Below are 21,523 nucleotides of genomic sequence, written 5' to 3' on the forward strand. Positions count from 1 at the left end.
CTTTACTGTGTTTGTAGCCAAACCGATGTGTGGTGCAAGCAGGTTCAATCCCAGATCAGCTATTGCAGCGAGGGATTTGGCATTCAACACTTGTAATTGTTCTTTTCTCAGGCCTGCTCTTGCACAGCCTTGAGCACTGACTTCTCAGATTTTAAAGCAAGCTGAAAATTCTCAGCCTTTTTTAGGACTGAACTTAAAATAGGCAATCTTGAAAAACTTAAGGCAATCTTGAAACCACCAACACAAGTTGATGAGCAGATTTCCTCCTCCTGATTTTAGACTTGGGTATGAACCTTTTGCTGATCAGATTATTGACTATGTTGGTGAGATTTTCCACAGTACTGGGTATACAAATCAGTTATACTTTTGGAAGACATAATTTAAGTTGTCACAGCTGCCATAAATCTTTGCATTCTAGACATAAATGGAATAAGTATATAGTATTTTTTTTTCTTATAGGCAATGTTATAGAAAAGGTTTAATTATAGGAAAGAGGTCCTATAATAATGCAATTCTGAGTGTGATCCACTTCTAGCTGTGTTTGCATTCATTCTCTAGTCTAAAATGTTTGAAACCTGTGGACATACTTACAGAATAAAATGTACCTATAAGATAGTAGTCACATCAAGCTGTCTTTCCCAATGCATTTGCTTATTTCATTTTGGCTGCATGGAAATGGTGGTATAATAATGTACCTGTGACAGAAACCAATAGGTTTTGGCACATTTTGAGGATAACAGCTCTCTTGAGAGGACATCAGCTAACACCAAGCCAGGAAAAAAACAAGTTTACTGATAAGTGCTTTGGTAGAAAGACAATTTAATGGGGAGTAAAGGAAATATTAATCACATAATATTTTGTACTATGTAACATGACTTTCATGCACTGGTTTGGTGGTAACAATGTAACTGAACAAATACCTGGTGAATACCTTTCTCTTTTCTTGTCTGACATTCTGCAGTTCCTGGGAGTAAACAGTACATCGAGCAAGCTGCAGCTGATGCCAACAGGACGCTACTAATAGGTATCAAGAGTAACAGAGGGTGGGAAGAAGTGGCTGGGGATCTTTTTTTATCCATATGAGGAATCTGGATAAATAAAGTGAGATTTGTTGCAGGTTAATTTACAGACAAACATGAAAAACAAAACGGTTCAGAATAAACCCATTCCCCCCACCACTCCCGCCAAAAAATCAACCCAAAAACCAACCAATCCACCCCTAACTTCAAAACAGACAGGAAGGAGGATCACTTTGCATTAGTCTCGTGGAACTAGTAGCTTGGAAGGGTGCCATACAAGAAGCAGTGGGGAAATTTTTTGGGAGTGTGTAACTGGCACAACACTCTGTGCTACCTGCCTCTCTGGACTTTCTTCTGCTAGGGGGCACATTAGACCAGGGGAGGCGATTAGAGGAGGTATTTCCAGATTCCCAGCTGCATTTCATTATAGACAACAGGCTTCTGTGAGAATTGGGAATTTCAAAGCACTGAAAGGAAGTGCCAGAGCGTGATTATTTCACAGCCTTCCCTGGGTTACTGCTAAACCAGAGAGCCCTTTACCAACTGGAACCCACCGTGCTGGGAAGAGCTCCAGGTGGTAAGGACTGGCTTCCCTGCAGTTAGGGGTCAGACCTGCACTGCCACGGTTCAGTCAGAGCTCACCCCGATGCAGTGGCTCACTTGCCTCATTACTCACACACTTAAATGTCAAGAACACAAGTGAGCCAGAATGGGCAGGGCATTGCTCTCTGCTGAAATGAAAGGCCTTAAAAAAGATGTAGTTGAGTGCATCCAGACACTGGAGGCTCCAGTGAGGGGACAGGAAACGCTGGTGAAAGCACCAAGACCTGGAAAGCAGTAGAGGATGGAAGACTGCCTGCGTGCAGGTGCCTGCATCCCAGGCTGGAGGCAGGCTGCCCTCCCAGGCTCCCACTGCCAGGCTGGCTGGGAGGTGCTGACTCAGACCACCAAGCCCCAGCCTGCTGCAGCTGCAGTGCTGCCCTGCAGCCTCACCACCCTGTGCCCTGCAAAAGCAGGAACACCACACCAGCCTGCCGGCCACGGAAAGCCCCACTGCCATGGACTGCGAGTCAGCACAGCACTGGGGAAGGACCTGCTGCCCCACCACCCTCTTTTTGCCTATCTGCAGCAGGAACCAGATCCAGACTGTGGAAACAACTAAAGCAGATGCAGATGTGCCACTGCATCAGCTTTAGCACAGCAAACCCCATTCCTGCAAGATCACCAGGTCAGAAGGAGCTGGGAAAAACACAGTGCAAAAGATGTCTGAAGGTTATGAGCCCTGCACCATTGGCACACTCCCCCCAGAGGGAGAAGAGCAGGTTTTCTGTGATGGTTAACCAAGCTGCAGATACCATGTATGTCTTTAAAAGTCATCATGATATTCCATTACTTAAATCTGGATATTAACATGCGGGACAACCATTACATGTGAATAAAATCACACCCTTTCCCTGGCAGCTAAATACCCAAATACATACTGTGCTCACATATAAATATGTATGTCAACATATGCCTAATGAAATGTCAAAAAGTGGTTGGAATGCATGAGATCCTCCAGGGTTTTTTCCTCCTTTATAAGCTTTTAATGAACAAAAATTCAGCACTGAAATCAAGCAAAAGCTCACTTTTTTATTCATCAGTTACAAAATGAGGACACAGAAGGGTACAGAGAGCAGGTAGATTCCTAGCTCTGAATTCCACTGTTATTAACACAGATAACCATAGGAGGGATAGCCCAAAGTAAACTTGCTCCTGCAACAGTCTTCTCCAGAATGGATCATAGGCAGGTGTATATTCCTTTTAGGAAGCAAACCACTTGTGACAGAGTGTGTGTGTGGGTAAAGATGATGGATACTCTATCACTTTAATTAGCCTCTTTAAGAAAGGCAGATTGCATCAGGCCTAGCTAAAACTGAGAACATATTTTATCCTGACAGACACTCCTTTGGCTGGGCCAGCCTTCTTTGAAATCACAAGAAGGACTGGGGTCTGACTGGGGCTCCTGGTCCAGACTCTTTGATACTGATGGCTCTGTCACATGGTAAGCCCATGCATGATTTGGGTCTCCAAAAGTTTTCAACACCTTCTTGTAGCTGCTGGCATGAAGGCGCAGTGGGTGGTCTGCCCCTTACCTACTCCTTTCCTTTCAATCGCTCTTCCTGGGTATCTCAGGAGTGAAGATGCAGCTTGGCACTGTCTCTCCGAGAACCAGAAAGAATCAAAGAACCAAAATTCACCTTTGGGGAGGCAGCATCTACCACCCTCCTGGATGCCTTCTGGGAAGTGATCTGGCTGGCAAATCAGCACCACTGGTGCTTTGCAAATTCTTTTTATGCTCCCGATCTTCACAATTTCTTCTACATTTGTAGACTGTCCTCTGTCATGAGCAATCTTTTCAGCTAGTGTTTCTGTCTTCCACAGACACTTCCCAGGGACCTTGGAGTCTTGACAGCTGGGGCTGAGCTGAAGACCTGCCCTGAAAGGAGGACAGCAGCAGGGAGAAGGAGAGAAAGAGAGCATGGATGTGGTGTGCAATGGTAGCGGGAACGAAGGGTCAGAGGCAATAGACCTTTGAGGGAGTGGGCAGCTCCAAAAAGCTGCTCTCCTGAGTGGGCAGCTACCAAAAAAGTCCTCATGTCCTTCCCATCAATGTCCCGAGCCTGCTCTGGGTCCTCTGACCCACTCCTCTGGGTTCCCTGTGCGTGCTCCTCACCTCTGTCAAGTGATTTTTTGGAGACCGTGGCCCCTTTTACAGTGATTATGCAGTGCTGCAGCTAAGATTGCTGAACTTTTCACCCTTTTAGTCACTCATTTTTACAAATCATGGCACCATCACACTTCTGCATATGGCACAACCAGGGTCCTGACGAAGGGGCTTACTTGCAGCACCAGGGAAAATAAAAGGAGAAATCAATATTCTAGAGGTTAAAACAGTCCTCAAAGGCCAGACACTCAGCAGCTATAAATCAGTGCAGCAGGATTCAGTACAGAAAAGCTTATGTCTGTTTAGTATCTGGCCTGAAAAGAATTCAAATAATAAAACTGCAGCAACAAGATGGACAAGAATGATTAGATCATTGCCTCCATCCCTCAGGGCTGGGACATCAGGCTACACTGAGTGCTTTGTGCTGTGGTCAGTAAAGCTGTAGCTGGTTCAGGCTCTGCTAAGGCTTTCCACTTCTGTATTCCTAGTGCTTCTTCTTTTACAAATGTATTTTGAGTGAATAATTTATGCTTGGGATATTTAAAGAACAGAAACCTAAATCCTCTATTTACTGAATTGAAGCAGTGCTGGCCTAGAAGAAAACAGCTGCAATGCCTCACTTCCCACTGCCTCTTCTCTGCTGACCTGCTCAGGACCTTCAACCCAGCCCAGGAAAAGCATCCTCTCCAGAGGAGGCAGTTATTAGAAGAGCAGCCAAAATAACTCAAAAATGACCATGGTAAATATCTTAAGGGTCCAGGTGTGCTACAATAAATTTTGGTTCCTTGCATCTTCTATGACAAAGATGAAAGAGATGCCACATTCTCAGAAAACAGATCAGAACTGTTCCTGGTAATTTCACATTACCAATTCCTGCAGCTCCAGCCTTCTCTCTCTTTTGAGCACAGAATCCAAATTATGCTGTCTTATGCCATCTGGTGAATCCACAGGGGATGAGTAAACAATACCAAACTGATTTCCCTGTACCAAGGGAACTTGGCTTGCATTCACATTCCCTTGGAGATAAATCGTTATTATTCTGATTGCTAAGGCAGATTCCACTAAGAGCAGAAGGAAAGGAAGGGAAGTGATAAAGAGACCTCCTTTTGCAGTAAGAATGCAGTGGAGATCATGGAGACAAGCTGCAATAATGAAAGCGACCAGAGTGATAGGGGCTGCTCTTTTGATGTTCTGGGGAATTGCAAGCCTTGATTTAAGCAAATAGGTCTGCATCTGCTCTGCAGATAAGCAAGGGAAGAAAAGCGTGGGTGAAAAATCTACTGATTTTTAATAAGGGTAGGGAATCTGAGGTACATTTTGTTCTCAGTTAAATTGTCAAATAGTAAAAAAGGAAAGAAATAAACCAGAGAAACTTGAAAACTGGTTCAGTAGATCTAAAAATGTATAACATAGGGGAGGGGGATTTCATTCAACACATATTAAAATTATTTCCTTTTGTAATTAGATCTCATTAGATTGATGGTTTTAATCTATCAAAACTGTGCAACAACTTTATGGTAAGAAAGTGATAGAGAGAATTTTGGCCTGCAAAGACCTAGAAGTGCATGAAAACAGGCATGTCCATAGGTGCCCCATCATGTAATTGGGCAGCTGTAGAGTTTTCAGAAAGAAACAGAGCACAGATTTTGGACCAGAGGCCTACTAGAGGCAATAGAGTCTAAAGGGTGACCAGAAATGATTCTTGGTATCTTACATGTTTTCAGGTGAGGTCACATCTGATTTTTTCTCAGGGGGTGGTTTAAGCCATTAGTGCACTGCTCAGGGGCAAGGCTCCTTTCCAGTGCCTGTTGCAGACTTCCCAGCACCACTTGACTCATGGGCTTATCCCTGTCCTTATCAATTGCATCTCCCTGACAAGTGCATCCAAGTCTGAGGGCAGCCCAGCATGCTCCACACCTGAGCAGCTGCATCTCCCCAGCAAGGCCAGCACATCCCATGGTGCTCAGAAACACGAGTGACGAACCCCATGTAGGATACATCCCAACAGTTGCACATCACTGTCCTTGCTCCCAGCGTGTGCAAGAGCACTTCTTCAGGATGGCTGCCCAAAGCAGCAGATGACAGATTGCTGCTCAGCACAGTGGTCTGCTATCAGAAGGAGAAGAGTTGTCAGGAATGTCCTACTTAGGGGATGAAAAATGCACCATCTATAGACTTAGGAGCTGTATGAGTCATTATGGCAGACATAGAAGGAAAAAAAAATAGTGTCCCTTAAACTTACTGCCATATCATGGAGGAGAAAAAAAGAAAAAAAAAAAAGGCAAGTCATAATGCCCTTAAGAGACAATGCAAGCATCTACTGGATGAATCTGGGGAGAAAGGACAACTCAAATCCACAAAAGCACACCTCAGCCAGTTGTAGGGGTAGCAATTAAACTGTTGGGAAAGGGATGTTTTCTCAGTGTGCAAAGAGAAAACAGTTTTTCATCTAACCCAGTGGATAATCATAATAACATGAAGGAGGAAAAACACATTTGCAAGTAGAAATGAATAATATCCTATAGAGAACAGCAGGTCTAACATCCAGCAAGGACCAAAAAAAAGTGGAGGTACTAAATCACCCAGGCAGCAGACACCAGGGAAAGAAGAAGGACCCCCCAGTCTTCCCTCTGGCACTCACTTTCGTCTCAGGTGGTGGCAGAGGGGAACCAGCGAGGACAGGCAGGGTGTCTGAGCTCCCACCTTGGAGAGGGATGGGGAAAAGAGGCTGGGACCAGGCTCCCATGGGGATCTGCTGCAGGCAGGGATTTGGCAGCCTGTCCAGACAGGTCCTGCAAAGGGAGGGGAGAGTTTTTCTCTTTCACTCTGGTTTTTGTTTGTTTTTAAACACCAACAGTATTTCCCAGTGTTTATACTCATGTTTGCACTCATTAGCAGCAGTTAATACACCATCTTTGCCGTGATATTTGTGGATTCATAAGGCATTGGTACAGCAGAAACTTCCTCAGCCGCAGGGTGTTTGGTTTGTGCAATTCGTTTTAGGAAATCTCTCTGGATTTTCCCAGGTTTTGTACAGAGTTAGTTCTATTGATGGTTGTGTCAGCAGTTCAAACCCTTCTTTGCTTTTGATATGTTCTCATGGCTGTGCTCCATAACACTCAAAAGGCCAGCTGGGAAACAAAAGGAACCTCTGAGATCAAAAGGCTTCCAGCTTGTATGTGACCTACACCTGTGACAGGCTTACCTTGAGAAAAAATCTGCTTCTGAATTCTTTTAAGGAGAATGAAGTGTTAAGGATGTAAGATGTATATGTATATATAGATGTAGACGTATGTATATAATTTTTTTTTCTCACACGTTGACTGTCTCACTCTTATTACAACTCTTCGCAATAGGAGAGCTTGTGTGTTAGCCAGGTGTGATGAACTTTGGGCTCTGGGCTTCACCAGGACCCGTTAACACCGTTAACACCATAACCCGTTAAGCATAACTATCTCCGGTAATTCTTGTAGATTCACATCTGATTATCTGTCAGGTCATATTTTCTTTTTTTAATTTTAGTCAAAACACAACTGATACTGAGCCGATACTTCTTGTAATACCGTCCTTCACCACCCCTCCTCCCCAACATGGCGTTTATATACTCAGGGAGGGTGTTCAGTTAATTCCTCCGAAACGAGCAGGAGCGAGGTCCACACTTCTGCCAGCGTTTCGTCCGTGCGGTCTATCTGGCTGCACAACAGCGGCAGGCTGCGAGCTACTCTGCAAAAATAAATTAGAGGCAAGCACGGCTTAAACAGAGAAGCGACCTGTCCCCCCCGCTGTCGCCCGGCCGGCCGCCCTCCCGGCCCGGCGGCGGGGCCTCCCGACGGGCCGGGCACCGAGCACCGAGCACCGAGCACCGAGCGGCGGGGGCAGACGGGAGCCGGCCCCGGCCCGCCCGGGGCCTGCGGGCATGGACGGGCACAGCAGTCCCTGCTCTGCTACGGGCTCTGGAACTTCAGGCTGTAGCTGGGAATTGCTAATCTCAAAGGAAAGAATTCGGTGCAGAATGTGCATAACCATTAACCTAAAGTGCCAGGGCAAACTGCCTGTTCTCATGCAGGTAACAAGCTCTGGGGACACGCCAATGCCCTCCTGAAGGGAGGACAATGTCGCTGTTATCAGCCTCTCCTATTCTTTTTCATAGGTGAAGGTTAAGCCCTGATGCTTACACAAACGCTAGCCACAGCGGAAGATTCTTTTTCCATCGGATCCCTGGTAGCACTGTTGTCTAGTGCAAAAGCTTCATTAAAATTCAGACTTCCACTCCTACCTGATTATTCCAGCAGCGATCCGCAGGAGGTCTGACAAGGCCCGGGCAGGTGGCAATCCCTGTCACATGCGATAGGTTCCGCGCTGCCTTTTTGGAAAGTGGCCAAGAAGCACCAGAAGCACCGAAATTCAGAAAACAACAAATATAACAAAAGATTTGGGCGTTTGGGGGGGGGGGGGGGCGGTATGTGGAGGAGAAGTGCCCACATTCAGATGACCCAAAAGTGGTTCCGAGCAGCCTTCTGGGCAATCCACAAACTGGAGGTGCCACGGACCTCATTTATCCCTGCAGCTTGACCTCTTACACAAATTACATTCTTGAAAAGGGAAAAAAAAATCCCCCTATCTTTCTCCAGAGACTACGTACACCTCTGCAGGGCAGCCAGCCAACAACTGCACAACGTACTGCATATCTGCCTAGGAGATCTTTCTTTCTCATTTTGGCTCCCAAGGAAACATGATTCACAAATGAAAGGGCACTTTACCAGGCTTACAGAACATCTCGGAGGAAATTCAAAGTTTTTATGTCTAACCGTTGTCTCAAAGAGAAAACTCCTAAAACCAAAATGTTCTATTCTTAAAATGATAGAAAAAACTACTTTTTGCCACATCCTTCCTTCAGGAACGTGGCAAAGCCAAGAGCAGTATGTTCTGTATGCTGCAGTGCCTCCTTGTTTCATAGTCTAACCTTCATGAAAAAACTGTTTTCTCCTTCTCTAACTGACTCTGGACTCACTAAGCATGCAATTAATTAAAATTATATTTATTAATGAATAACCATCTTCATTCATAATAAAAACACTTATGGACCTCCTCTGAAAGGGTTAAAGTGCTTTTTGGCTGCTTACCACTTACTATCAATTTGTGTAGTTAACCCAGCAGGGACTGAGGAGTCAGGCTGGGAATAGCAGTATGTTTCCAGTCTACATCAAGGATGGAAGCCTGACATTGTATAAAGTAAACAAAGATGGAGTACTGCAGAATACTTATTTTAAGTAAGGACTTTATCCCATTTGAGCAAAAAGGATCAAGAATGTTTATGAATAAACCATTGAGTGCAAATACTTTAGACTCCACCATAACAGGCTAGAAATAAACAAGAGATTTCTGTAATATTAATTCTGGTTTAAGCAGTAACTGTATGCATGCTGAGAAAAATTAAATTACACCAAAATACTTTGTGTGGGAACAAGTAATTCTTACCATTTTATGGTGCTGCACAAATGGTAAATAATATCATAATGCAACTGCTTTCTACAAAACCTGATCACACATAAGTTCTCCCAATTTATCATGCTGGTTCATACCAATAAGTTCCCAAAGGAGCAGCTTTGTTAGCAGCAGATATTGATTTCTGAGCTCAGACTGCATCTTCCTACTATTACATTTCACTTGAGAAATTAAAATGTTTCTGAAGACTGGCAATGGGGCGACACATCACCTTCCTGGCAAGGGAACCTCACAAGGCACTTACTGCTCTCAGCGCCAATTCCATTTACAAGGCTGTAGTGCATGGGAAACTTTTCTGCATTACTAATGAATAACAACTTCTGAAAGATGGGAAATTAATTTGATAAGAAGCCACCCAAAGCCTTGCAGAGCAGGATAAAGGCATCCAGGAGGAATGCATAAACAGGATGGCTGAGTCGGCAGGGTAAAGCAGGCGGGCTGTCAGAGCAACACTTTGACTTTCCTAGGAGACACTCCTCAAGGAACAGCTTCCCTGAGCCCTGAATGCCACATCAGCATGGCACTGATTTCACAACCAGCTTCACCTTCTCGCCTTCTCTGGATGGCCCTACTCACATCACTACAGCAGTGGTAGGTCTGGCAAGAGCCAGGAAGGTACTGAGAGCTTCTGACCTCCCTAATTAACTCCTTAGTCATCACAACACTTGATCTTTCTAGCATGGCCTGTCTTCCTTGTACTAATCCCTGAAATCAAGAGAAGTGCTGACAAAAGTATAATTACTTGGGCTGCTGTTTTATGGTATGGAGCATTTGGTGGCAGGACTACTTCAACAGGACTACTTGTTCCTGTTCCCCTTGCCTGCCCACTGCTTGCTTCTGGTGGGGAGACCACTACAGCAGCTTTGTTGTAAGCTGCTTGAGGAAATGCCCCAGCTTAAAAAAAAAATGAAACCTGCAAACAAACAGGCACCATACCTGAGACAGATCTATTTGTGCGCAGAGGAGACATTAGGAATGAAAGCTGATTTCAGCAGGGAGACCCAGAAGAAGGGCTGCCTCAGGCTTGGATCATCTCCAAACACTTGGTAGCCTTAAACATATGAATGTTCAGGGAGATTTCTGCTCCAGGAGGAACTCACTGTTTTTTGTATGCCAGGAGACAGCCATGGCCAGCAATAAAATTGCTAGCAAATGTGGTAATATTTCCATTAGGGAAGATGTGTTTGCATCTGGGTTCAGCTAGGATAGCTTTATGTCTAGAGAGTTATCAATCAGTGCTCCTTCCTTTTGATTCTGCACTCTCAAGTCTGATTGGTATTTTTGTCTCTGAGGTTAGAGACAAATTTATTGTTTTTTCTTCCTCATACTGTTACAGCTTTGTCATTTTGGCTTTGTGAGATACTTTATTTAATCAAAAAGGAAAAGAAGAGATTTTATTTCTACAAAGACTAACAGGAGGCAAGAGCTGGTATTACCAAGCTTTGAGAACAGTTGCTATCAGGAAAATTATTCTCCAAATGGAGGCTGAGGGCACTGACCACAGTGAACTGAACTGTGACATGTAATTTCATTACTTTGGCTGGGCTAAGCTGCCTAAGCTTATTGCTGCCTTCAGCAAGGGAGCACGTTGGCTTGCAGCCACAGTGGAGGGATGTAAAAGGCTTGAGGGTTGCTACAATTTTCTCAAGTACCTAAAAAGTGTCCAGTTGGTCATTAGCTGATCACTTCTTGGTTTAAACAGATCACACACTACTGTGTTCTGAAAACACACTGGTTAGGCAGCATTGCTGTTACAGACTTGCTCTTGAAGAATTACCACGCACACAGGAAATCTGTTTGATTCCCACGTGTTTGGTTTTCAGACTTACAGGCTCCATGGTGGGGTAGGGGGAAAACCAACAACCAAACCATCATTAATTCCCTTGAGATTTGTGCTGCATTATTTTACTCTATGCAATCCTTTGTTCTTCATGAGGCTGTATATACCAGAACAGCATTTCTTCTCCTTCCCAGCTCTTTGAAAGTAAGAGAGTAGGATGAATAACAATCTTGCATGGTGGGTATGTATATCTGTCTGTAAACATTTATATGTGACTTTCATGTTTGTGAATTGTGCTGGGCAGATAATCACGAAAACTTGACAGTCTCTCCTTCAAAGCAGAACTGTGAGAAGCAATTACATACACTTTGAATACCAGCTGGACAAGCTTCCCACACCATAAAACACCATATTTAATTTTGAACCTGGAGGAGTTGCATCCTGCCATCTTTACTCTGTCTTCAAATAAGATTACTGCACTGTGTTCCAGGAAAAAAACCATGATGTTTATCATTTGCACTAGCTGCAGAAAACCCAGGCTAAATTCACTGACCTCTGTGATACACAGGGTAGGACTGAATGATCAATCATCTTTAATCCTTAAAACCTACCAACAGAAAGAGGGAGGTGCACAGCTCCCTCCAATATGTGCTGTTCTGTTATCTGTGGCAGAATCCCTGGTATATAAGGATCTGAGCGTTGTAAACTGCCTCATAAAATCCTGCATTTATCACTGGTGTCGGTATTGGGTGTAACTAAACGAGCACGAAGAGTGGTTTAGCAACATGTATAAACATGACCAAGCAATGCAAATCACAGTTCCTGCAACTCTTTTTGAGCTGTTCTTAGAACAGGGAGGAGCAATACACAATAAAGGGTGAAAATCATCAGTTTTCCCCTTTTTGAGCTTTTCCTTCTTGTTAATTAATTCATACTGTGAATTAGTTCTGGTTGGTGGATACATTTCAGTGTTTTGTGAGTCTGAGAGCATGTCCTTACCTCCATTCACATTATGAAACAAGCACAACAAAAATGCCTATTGACTGGGTATCTGCATTTGGTCATTTGAGAAATGTGTCACCATAAAGGTCACTTGGATGCCTGAGGACAGGAAGAAGGAAGGTGTAAGTGTAGAGGCCCATACATTGCACAAGGGCTGTCAAGTGACAGGAGCTGTGGACAGGCTCATTTGCACCCCCATAAAACCTACTACTCCACTTGCTACTGACAGCAATGTGTTCACTTTTTTTTTAACTCAAGGCATATACCTGCACTCGGTCAGTTTCAAATTATCATTCATCAGCACTCCAAAACCACCCTGAAGTCTTCACATGCTCGTTTCTGTAAGTCAGTCAGCCAGAACACAGGAAAAAAATCTTGTGTGATTTAATTTCCTTGGTCTGAAACATCACAAAGAGTGTTAACTATGTGGACAAAAATCCTATTCCGATTTATCAGGAGTTAAAGACATGTTTTTAAATCACCATTAGCATTTTTCCCTAAGTATATGTACAGCTAGCCACTGGAAGAACAGTTCCTGCTTGAGTGCCAGCTACACCTGTTTATGATAAAGCGACTGGCCAAGAATTACCAGTAAAACCCAGAATATGATAGAGGTGGAATTGGCAAAATTAAGGAAAACACTGTGAACATTCTAAATAATGGCATTTTCTTGTGTCATTTCCTTCTATGGGACAGCTCTGTGAAGAGGGTTGTGTTTGCAGGGATTTCCACAAATCCTGCTGAGAAGGGAGGTGTTACCTGGGAGGAACATGTTGTCCTCCACGTCTGTACTTTTTGCTAAAGATGAAGCAATTTGCCCTGAAACTTTGTTCCTCCATATCAGGTCAGGATTTTGCTCAACTTGTTCTGGTGCCAAGCTGAGCTGACAGCACACTGCTGACACTTGGGAAAAGGGGAGAGGGGCTGTGGTGCTATAAAACCCTGGGAAAAGGGGAGAGAGGTAACGACACCGAGGGGCAGCAGAGTCTCCCTTGCGCCCACAAAATGCAGCATGGCTGAGGCAAGTTGTCTTGCACCACCCTCTGATCAAATTCAGTTGATGATCAGGGAGCTGGGAACAGTTGAGACCATCCCACAGAAATTTTTGTCCAGAGTAATGTTTGAAGACCACGAAGAGGATGGTCTTTCACTTCTGAAAAGATGAGCAAGTGCCATTAAAAAGCCTAGAAAGGGACCTTCTGTTAATTCTATTTGCTTTGTCCACTTAATTGAGAACAAAGTAATTGGCAAGATTCAACAAAGACACAAGACAATAATGCCTCACAACACTGGAGGACATGGTATTAATAGGCTTAAGATCCCTCAGAACAGCATTTGCTTATCCCATTTTTAAATGTGTTAAATAAGTACATTGCATAAAACTTTAACAATACATGGTGCAAGTGCACGTTGTGCCACCAGTCCACTGCACTGAGATTGGAGATAATTTGACTTCTCAACTTGGCCTACTGTACCACTGGCATTGTTTTCCCCAGCTCCTACCACTGGTAATTTCCTGCACAAACAGGCAATCCCAGCCTGCATTTTGAATCTGTATTTAGATTTTGGAAGATCTATCACTTAGCGTTGATGAAAGTATCTGTTATTTTTGCAAAAATAGCAGGCAGCTTAACATGTCTGGGTTTCAGTTTGGCTTCTTTCTTTGCTTCACACAGAGACTCATGAGCAACTCTTTTGATGCCATTGGCTTTTTCATCATTACATACTATCTATTAATTTCATACTACCAGACTTCCTTGGCTGTTATGTATAAAATGATTTCCAAGTGACTAACTTGCAGACAAACAAATGAGGTTGGGCTCTGGACCAGGTAAGGGAGCACCAGCCAGGGAGTCTGGCACTGTGTTTGTCTTTGCCTTAAAATGATGGAATTTCATGCGGAAAGAAGGCAGGAGCATCTGTATGAAGTGTGACAGTGAGCAGAAGGTGCTGATATGATTCTGATCCCTGAAATCTATTCAGTCTTTGATTGAGCTATTTGTGCAGCTGCAAGGTCAAAGAAAAAGTGGGCACAGAAAGTAGTAAATACCGTTTCCTTATCCTTTGTTGTAGGGTCATTTTTTGTTGTAGGGTATTTTTTTTCCAATAAAGCAGTGTATGCAATAGATTTAGACTGAATACACAATGCAAGCAGACTTCCAGTGACTCTCAAAAACATTGCTTAAAAATGTCTGCCCCTAGGCATATCACTCAACGAATCCCAGAAGCTGGAAACTTCAGACCTACCCTAGCAGTAAAGACATTAATAACCAGAAGCAACAGGCCTTGAAAGCAACTTCAAAACCCTAGGATATCTGGGAGTGAACTTTCTTTATTGCTCCTAATTACAGAATTTTTCTTATCTTTCTCCTTATCTCAGTGGAAAAACATATTTTAAATGTGAGAAACATATAAATAACAGGCCCAGCTAAGTCATTACATTTTCCTGATATTTTTCTCCTGATCTTGTTTTCTCTACCTTTTTTTTTCTTTATGTTGGATACCTCTTACTAAAAATGCTTGCTTTCTACTTGACTCTCCTTTCTCTATTTTCATTCCTAAACCCAAAACAAAGAACAATGGCTATCAGCTAAGGTCCTTCATAATTCTTTTGTTGAAATTTTTCTTAGGCTTCTTTTTACCTCTCTTAACCTAAAATAGAAATGTTAAGCCTTAATCAAAGAAAAACAAAGGGTAAACATTATGTCCTCCCAGTTCTTCTAGTTTACTCCTAAGGTTAGTAGCTCTAGCTATATCAGCCATACCTGGTTGAATGTAGCAAGTCTTAGGGTTCCTCAGCAATGAGGTGTAAGGAAGAGGTTCCACTTTTGTCCAGGACATAAACCCAAATGTGCAGTACAGCCCCTCCTGTGCGTGCTTCCTCCTGCTTCCCCTTTATGGCAGTGACCACGCTGTGGCAGAGGGAAGAGAGACAGTTGTTTGGGTAACAAATCACTTTAGTGTCACATAAAAGAATGCAGAACCAAAATCTGAGCTAATAGGTTTTACTTTACAGTTTTGCCAGGCCCAGCACAAGTAAATTACCAGGGCCCTTCTGGAGCACCAGAGTGCATGGGTGACCGTAGCCCGCATCTCTGACGTCTCTGAGATGTAAAGTTGAGGGAACAACAGACCTCTACTGTCATTATTTCCTATCACGCTCCATTACCCTGAAGACTACCAAGAATTTTGGACACCTCCTTTCTCACCTTAGAATTTCCCTTGATATTAAAGCATTGCAATTTTACACCAGAAAATCAGTAGAGAAATTGTTAATCAAATCAGAGAAATGGTTAATCAAATTGTTTCACCATTGTTTTAATCAAAATGTTTCATTATACATATTTTTTAGTGTTAATTAACAAACATTAATTTTCAAAATGAGAAGACCTTCAGGATAAAAACTTTTGGCTAATGGGTAAAAATTTTGATCAACTTGATAAATTTAGTTACAAAATCAGTGATTAATTACAGGAACTGAATCTCTTTTGTTGTAAGTAGTTTTTGTTAGGCAATGGAGAATTTTCAGGATTATATAAAAATAATCCCAACTTGCTCTGCTATGAAACTTTTGCTTCCTCTTCTTCCCAAATGATTTTTTTAAAATTTTCCTGTATGGTCTGGCAGTTCTGCAGAAACATGAATAAAGAACTTTTAAGGACAGGAATGTTTTAGACAGAAATAAGACATCTTTTCCTAATAGCCAAACCTCTTGATGCACTTTGAAGGCAGTAATCATCAGTCTTTGTATTTTTCTTTCCCTTTCAGGGAGGACAGCAAGGTGGAGATGCTTAAAATGACCTTTCAAAATTATCTTTTTGAGTCTCTTGTCAAAGACTAGCCTTGGTCCCTTCCAACCTATCTTTTATTTTTCTTTTTGTTACTCCCTGGAACAGAGCTCTGTGTTCCCAAAAGGGTTTTGATAGAAGCAAATTGCTCATATCAGCTTAGAAAAAAACATCCTCTCCTGTACTGTATGTCCTTTTATTTAATTTATAATAGTGAGGCAATTGGATCCTTTGCTTTGTTCTCTATATAAAGTAACAGAAACCTAATAGGAGCAACCGGTGGAAAGGAAAACCTTACTCTAGGGCAGGAAAAAAATGTCCCTGTGACAGACATCACAGCAGGAAATCATGACCTGGTTTAGCTTCAGCCAAAGAGGTGGTTATTAGGTCAACTTAGTTCAAGAAGCAAGTTACATCAGGTTTTTGCATTCTTTGGGAGTGAGAGGGAGAAGGGATGCCAGCACAAAAAAAAAAAAAAAAAAAAAGGTCACACAAGGAAAGGAAAGCAGTCTGCTTTCACCTTTTATTCACAGTATATTTCCACTGCTGATTTTTCATTTTACAGATTCTTGGTTGTCTGAGTGTTGACAGGAATCAATTGGCTTGTCATTACTTGAGATAGATGCCCTGTACAAGAAAAAAAGCAACTATGAGATATATGCTTTGACATTAATATTGTTTTTCTATCAATGTTCAAAGCTGGGAGTCTACAGGTTTTAGCTGGGTAACACAGTAGAAGTTACAGTCAAAGATAGTTACAGACGTTGGTACAAGTCAAAAAATCCCACTAGTCTTGTGATCCTCTCCAAGTAAACTGTGTGTATGGAAAGCAACTGAATTAAAATGCTACTCTGATTGATAAAAAGGCAGACTCTTCACTCACTACTGTGGTGATGCATTCCCCCCTTCTCAGACCACACAATGATTTGAGACATGCATACATAAAAGACACAGGCCTGTGGTTACTGTCTTTTACAATCAAGTTTGTCACTTGAAAAATCTCTTATAATTCCACTTCTTAATTTGTTTTTGTAAAGCATCATATTGAGTTATTAGTCTATAAAAAGAAGTAAGAAAAGTAAGAAAAGATCATAAAATATTGTAATAATGCAGGCAATAAAAACATAGGGTTCTTACAGGAAGAATGCAAGCTTAGTATAAAGTTTACAAATGTCTCAATCCAGTAGTCTCAAACCCTACATTTGCTTTTCCTGTATTAACAACAGAACACCTTTGTTACCTCTCTGGTTTCATATTTATTCATGACTAGCATATGTTACCCCACACCAATAGTTTGATATTGGTATTATACATATTAAAAACATGTAATCAGAAATAATTCCTGAGATTGGTAATGACTCCATTGAACAACTTTCATTAATTTGATCTTTTGGAAATGTAATTGCATTTTCAAAAAACATAAAAAAATAGATTGAGTTTTAGTTTCTTCATTATTTTTAATGTACTGCATTATTGATGTTGCCTCATTGACCTTGTCCCCTGAGGTAAGCACTGCTGACACCTTTTTTATTATTTTTCTCATTAATAAACATGTGCCTTCTTCACTAGCCCATGTATTTCTTCCACCACGTAGAGTGGATAAAGCATCTTTTATCATTCATTTATTATTCATTGACTGTTGATTCTAAGTCTTTCCATGCCATCTTCCTATGGAAAAAGCAGTGGAGTGGTTGGTTTTTTAATTTTGTAACTATGCACATAACTTAGCTGTTTGTGTAAGAATTACAGGCTCTGTATCTGGACACTGATAAGTGAAAACAGAAAATATTTGTTGCTGCTTTGCCTAGGAACAAAGTATGTTATTAATGTAGTTTGCTGGTAATATTTCATTTTAAAATACAAATGCTGACCCAGCACCCCATGATGGGAATTCTTACCACTTTTGCCAACATTCCCTAAATTCACTGTGTCCCTTATCCCTTTAGCAAACTTTCTAACAGGCTGTGCTGTGAGATTTAATAGACTAGACTAAAGATAACTTTATGGTTAGACATTAACCTACAGTGTAGCTCCCCTAAATTTGTTATTCCAGATTAGGAAACTAAAAGGAAAATATTCTCTGTGACCTTTACAGTGTTCTTAGCCACACAGATGTACCAAAGGCAGAGAAAAAGATCCTCCTCTGCCACGTCATCCAGACATGCACTTCCCCTACTCCATCTAAATGCAGATGTCTGAGTAACATTTACTTAGCTCCCTCTTCTTCTGTCTTAGGCATACAAACATGGTAAATACAGGGGCACTTTTAAAGTCTCTGAGTGTATAATTGCCATGTTTATCCATAATGATATAGGAAGTGTTCAGTCCAAAGAAACCCAAAAAACCCCAAGGTTAGGAGATAAAACCCCTTTACTATTATAATTTAGTTTCACTGACTCTGTAATTGCAAAAGTGAAGTCAATGCGTTTTCTCTGCCTGATGGGGAGGATATAAAAGTAAAAGGTCAAGGCTTTATCCATCTGTGGTTCTGTCACTGACTTAGTGTATAATCTTGCACAAATCACTTTGAGCTGTTGTGTATCAGGTTCCTAACTAGGATAGTTAATGGCATCTTCTTGCTCTGCAAATAATTTTAGGTCTATGTCAATTCTAGTAGCTCAATAATGTTAATCAACATTAATTTATTGGACAATGCTTTTAAATACTTTTTGTGTGCTTATTCTGTACTAACATTTCCAAAACTGTTTTTATTGTCATGACTGTAAAATGTATTTTAAATCCTTATTTTTACTATTTTATTTTCCCACAATTGGTAGTGAAAAAGGATTTTCTTTCAGCAATGTGTGCTGTTTTCCTCTAATGCTGGCTTACATCAATGACAAGTGATCTGAAAAGTCATGCCATCACAGCAATATAAAGGTATAGCTTGAAACTTTGACTTCATTCAGAATTGTTCACAGTTGCATTCATTCAATGCTACTATTTATTCTTTTATTCCCTCATCCATTCATTCTCTCATGCACCCTGCTATTCCCTGCATTATGTATCAGTTTGCAAACCTCTGGGCATGTTCAATGCCCTTTTCACGGACTTACTAATAACCTACCACCTGTTCACTCACTCACTCACTCTTGGACAGATCTGCCCTTGGTCTCAGACCTGGCTGCTGAGACGCTTTTGGTCTCCTCTCAGTCCCTACTCTGCTCCTGTATCTTCTACCCAGTAGCTTATTTGTTTGCGAGTTTAATTAAGGACTGCAGGTTTAAGAGCACCATCAGTTGTTACAGCTTTCTTTAACCCCTTTTTCTTTCTTAATTGCTTATTTATTTTTCCTGGCACAGATTTGATACAGCTTGCCTAGACTTAAAATACCCATGTGTATATTCAACCTCAACACATTGTCTGAAGTAAGTGTGTTAAGACTGAGGCAGTCTTTATATACTATTACTTTGCAGAAAGCTTTATGTGTCCTTTTGAAGATTAGACTTTATTATGCTTATAGTAGAGGTTTTTAAAAGCATGTTTCCTCCATGTCCTTGGAATACCCATTATGAAATTGATGTGGACATGTATTAATAATTGTTCATTATATGATCTCATTGCCACAGCATGCAGTATTTGGAAGATTATTATCTCTTTTAGGAAAACAAAATCAGTTGTAATTACCATGAGGACCAGAATCTTTAGCTCTACACCACTAGCTCACATACAACCCAGATTAACATTACAGGCCTCTGGAAAACCTCTCAAATTTGTGTCGGAGGTCATTTGGTTTTTAGTCCTGTGAAAAAAATTACTTATAATTGTAACCAGAAGGAATTTCCAGTGGTGCAATTCATGGTACCAGCTGTAAGTTCCCAACACTGTTATTACTAGTGCTTTCTTTTTCTTGAAAGAAGGTTCTAAATGTGATTGAGAATCTGCCATTTGACAAGGTACAAGTATCAATTCCTTGTTTCACCTCCAATCTTCAAGTCTGTAAGACTCTCCAGGTTTTGCTGAGAATGGAGATTGAAAGCTACTTTATAAAAATTAACAATATAATTCTTAAAAGGTAATGACATATAACCTGGATAGTCAGAAATAATGGAAATTTTGTCTTGGTGCTAGCCTTTGCTCCAGTTCTCTTGTGCCACTCCCAGTTTTTGGAAATTTGTGCAGACTGCAGGCTTCAAGGGGAAACCTGACAAAATCCCTGTGATTTTCCTACTCAGAGCTAAGAACTGCCCAAGCCTAGATTTTGTAAAATGAGAGATTAAAAAAGCATCTTTGTTTCTTCCCTTGGAATATCATTTCATAGTTGTATCCCTCAGGACATGCTTGAAGTCTTGCCTACACTACAGGGTTTTGCTAGCATATTAATACCAGCAGTCAGTCCCAGTGGAGATTCAGGTTCACCTTCTGATGGTATGAACTACAGCAATTTCCCAAATACAAAATGACAAGGATTTTTTTTTGTCATGCTACTCTATTTTCAGCAAGGATTTTCTGTCATGGGTTCATTTGACCCTTTCATTTATGCCCCTGTAAGACTCATCAGAAGTGGTTCTCCCCCTTTCTTGCAGACCGTGGCTTCTCAGCCTCTCCTGCTCCCCGTTGCTGCTGTCCCCCAGAGCTGGGTATGACTACTTTCTTCTCCATGCTTCATATCCAATGCTTTGATGGCATTATGGCCCTATTTGATGTCAATGGTGTGATGAACACTGGTTATCCAATGTTAAGCTGGACTAAGTTACATCACCATTCTGAAAATGTAGTGAAGGAAAACTCATTTCCCACTGTTTACCACACAACAGACTGTTTTCTGGCTATGCTAGTACCCTCCTTCAGATGCTACCATTTTGTAGACTGAAATATCAAGGCTGCTTTGCATGTAACTTCTTTAATCTGAAGTTATTATCATGTCTGCATGCTTTAAGAGGCTCAATTTCCTCAATGATTTCTTCCTGACATTATTTCTTACCTACAGCTAATGTGAATTATTAGAGATTGACTAGCATGTTATTGTAAAAATATAATATTGTGTAATGCTGGAATTTAAAGGTCAGCCAGTAAAGCAAGTGCTAATATCTGACAAACTAAATATTTTGTTCAGTCTTGCTTCAATGACTACTGCTAACCAAGCTATGGCAATCTCATGACACTGGTATCACCAGTTCCACAGCAATAAAAAAACCCAAACCAAACCCCAATCTAAAACCAAACACCCATGTGTTGGTCCATGTCATTCATCTGAACAGTCACACCAGGCGTGCACGAACATGATGGTAATCAATAACTCATCAGTGACTCAGCAGAAGCATCGCAGGTGAGAGAGAGCTGTGCATTTACTGACCTATTTTCTGTCCTCCTTTTATATACCGCCAAGCAGTCACCTAAGGGGACCTATGCTTTTAAGGTGCAATAATTCCAGTAAAATTTGCTTTGGATACGAGTTACTTCATTCCCATGGTACCGAGAGGCTGGATCCCAGGGGCGGTTTTCCCTGTGGTCTGCGGCGAGCGGATCCATCCTGCCCGCGACGAAAAGGCGGAGGAGGAGCAGTGGAATGCGACAAGTGGCACTAGGTGCGAGGAGCTGCGGCGGCTCTCGCTCGGCCCGGCTGAACTGCGGGACACCGCACCTGCTTTCGGCAGAGGCGCCTCGGTGCCTTGCCAAGCCGCGCAGCCCCAGGTGGCGCGGGAGGAGCCCTGACCGGGCTAATGTCACCCGGCGCCGTTGCCGCTCCGGCCGCACCGCGGGGCCGCTGCCGTTAACGGGG

The 21,523-nt window shown here is 42.0% G+C and overlaps 2 long non-coding RNA genes across 3 annotated transcripts; both read right to left on the reverse strand.

The window, feature by feature from the left end:
- Positions 1-802: 802 nt before the first annotated feature.
- Positions 803-7,442, reverse strand: LOC136569015 (uncharacterized). Of its 2 annotated transcripts, none has more exons than XR_010785306.1 (2): positions 6,368-7,442; positions 803-1,088 (listed from the first exon to the last, which is right to left on the reverse strand). It is a non-coding gene; the product is annotated as an uncharacterized lncRNA (long non-coding RNA). The 2 variants fall into 2 exon arrangements; XR_010785305.1 differs by lacking the exon at positions 803-1,088 and adding an exon at positions 2,632-3,498.
- A 535-nt stretch (positions 7,443-7,977) lies between these two features.
- On the reverse strand, positions 7,978-21,505 carry LOC136569017 (uncharacterized). The gene is made up of 4 exons (XR_010785307.1): positions 21,098-21,505; positions 16,322-16,428; positions 14,779-14,925; positions 7,978-8,089 (listed from the first exon to the last, which is right to left on the reverse strand). It is a non-coding gene; the product is annotated as an uncharacterized lncRNA (long non-coding RNA).
- Between the last annotated feature and the right edge of the window lie 18 nt (positions 21,506-21,523).

Source organism: Molothrus aeneus, chromosome Z, assembly GCF_037042795.1.
Source record: "Molothrus aeneus isolate 106 chromosome Z, BPBGC_Maene_1.0, whole genome shotgun sequence".
NCBI lineage: Eukaryota > Metazoa > Chordata > Aves > Passeriformes > Icteridae > Molothrus > Molothrus aeneus.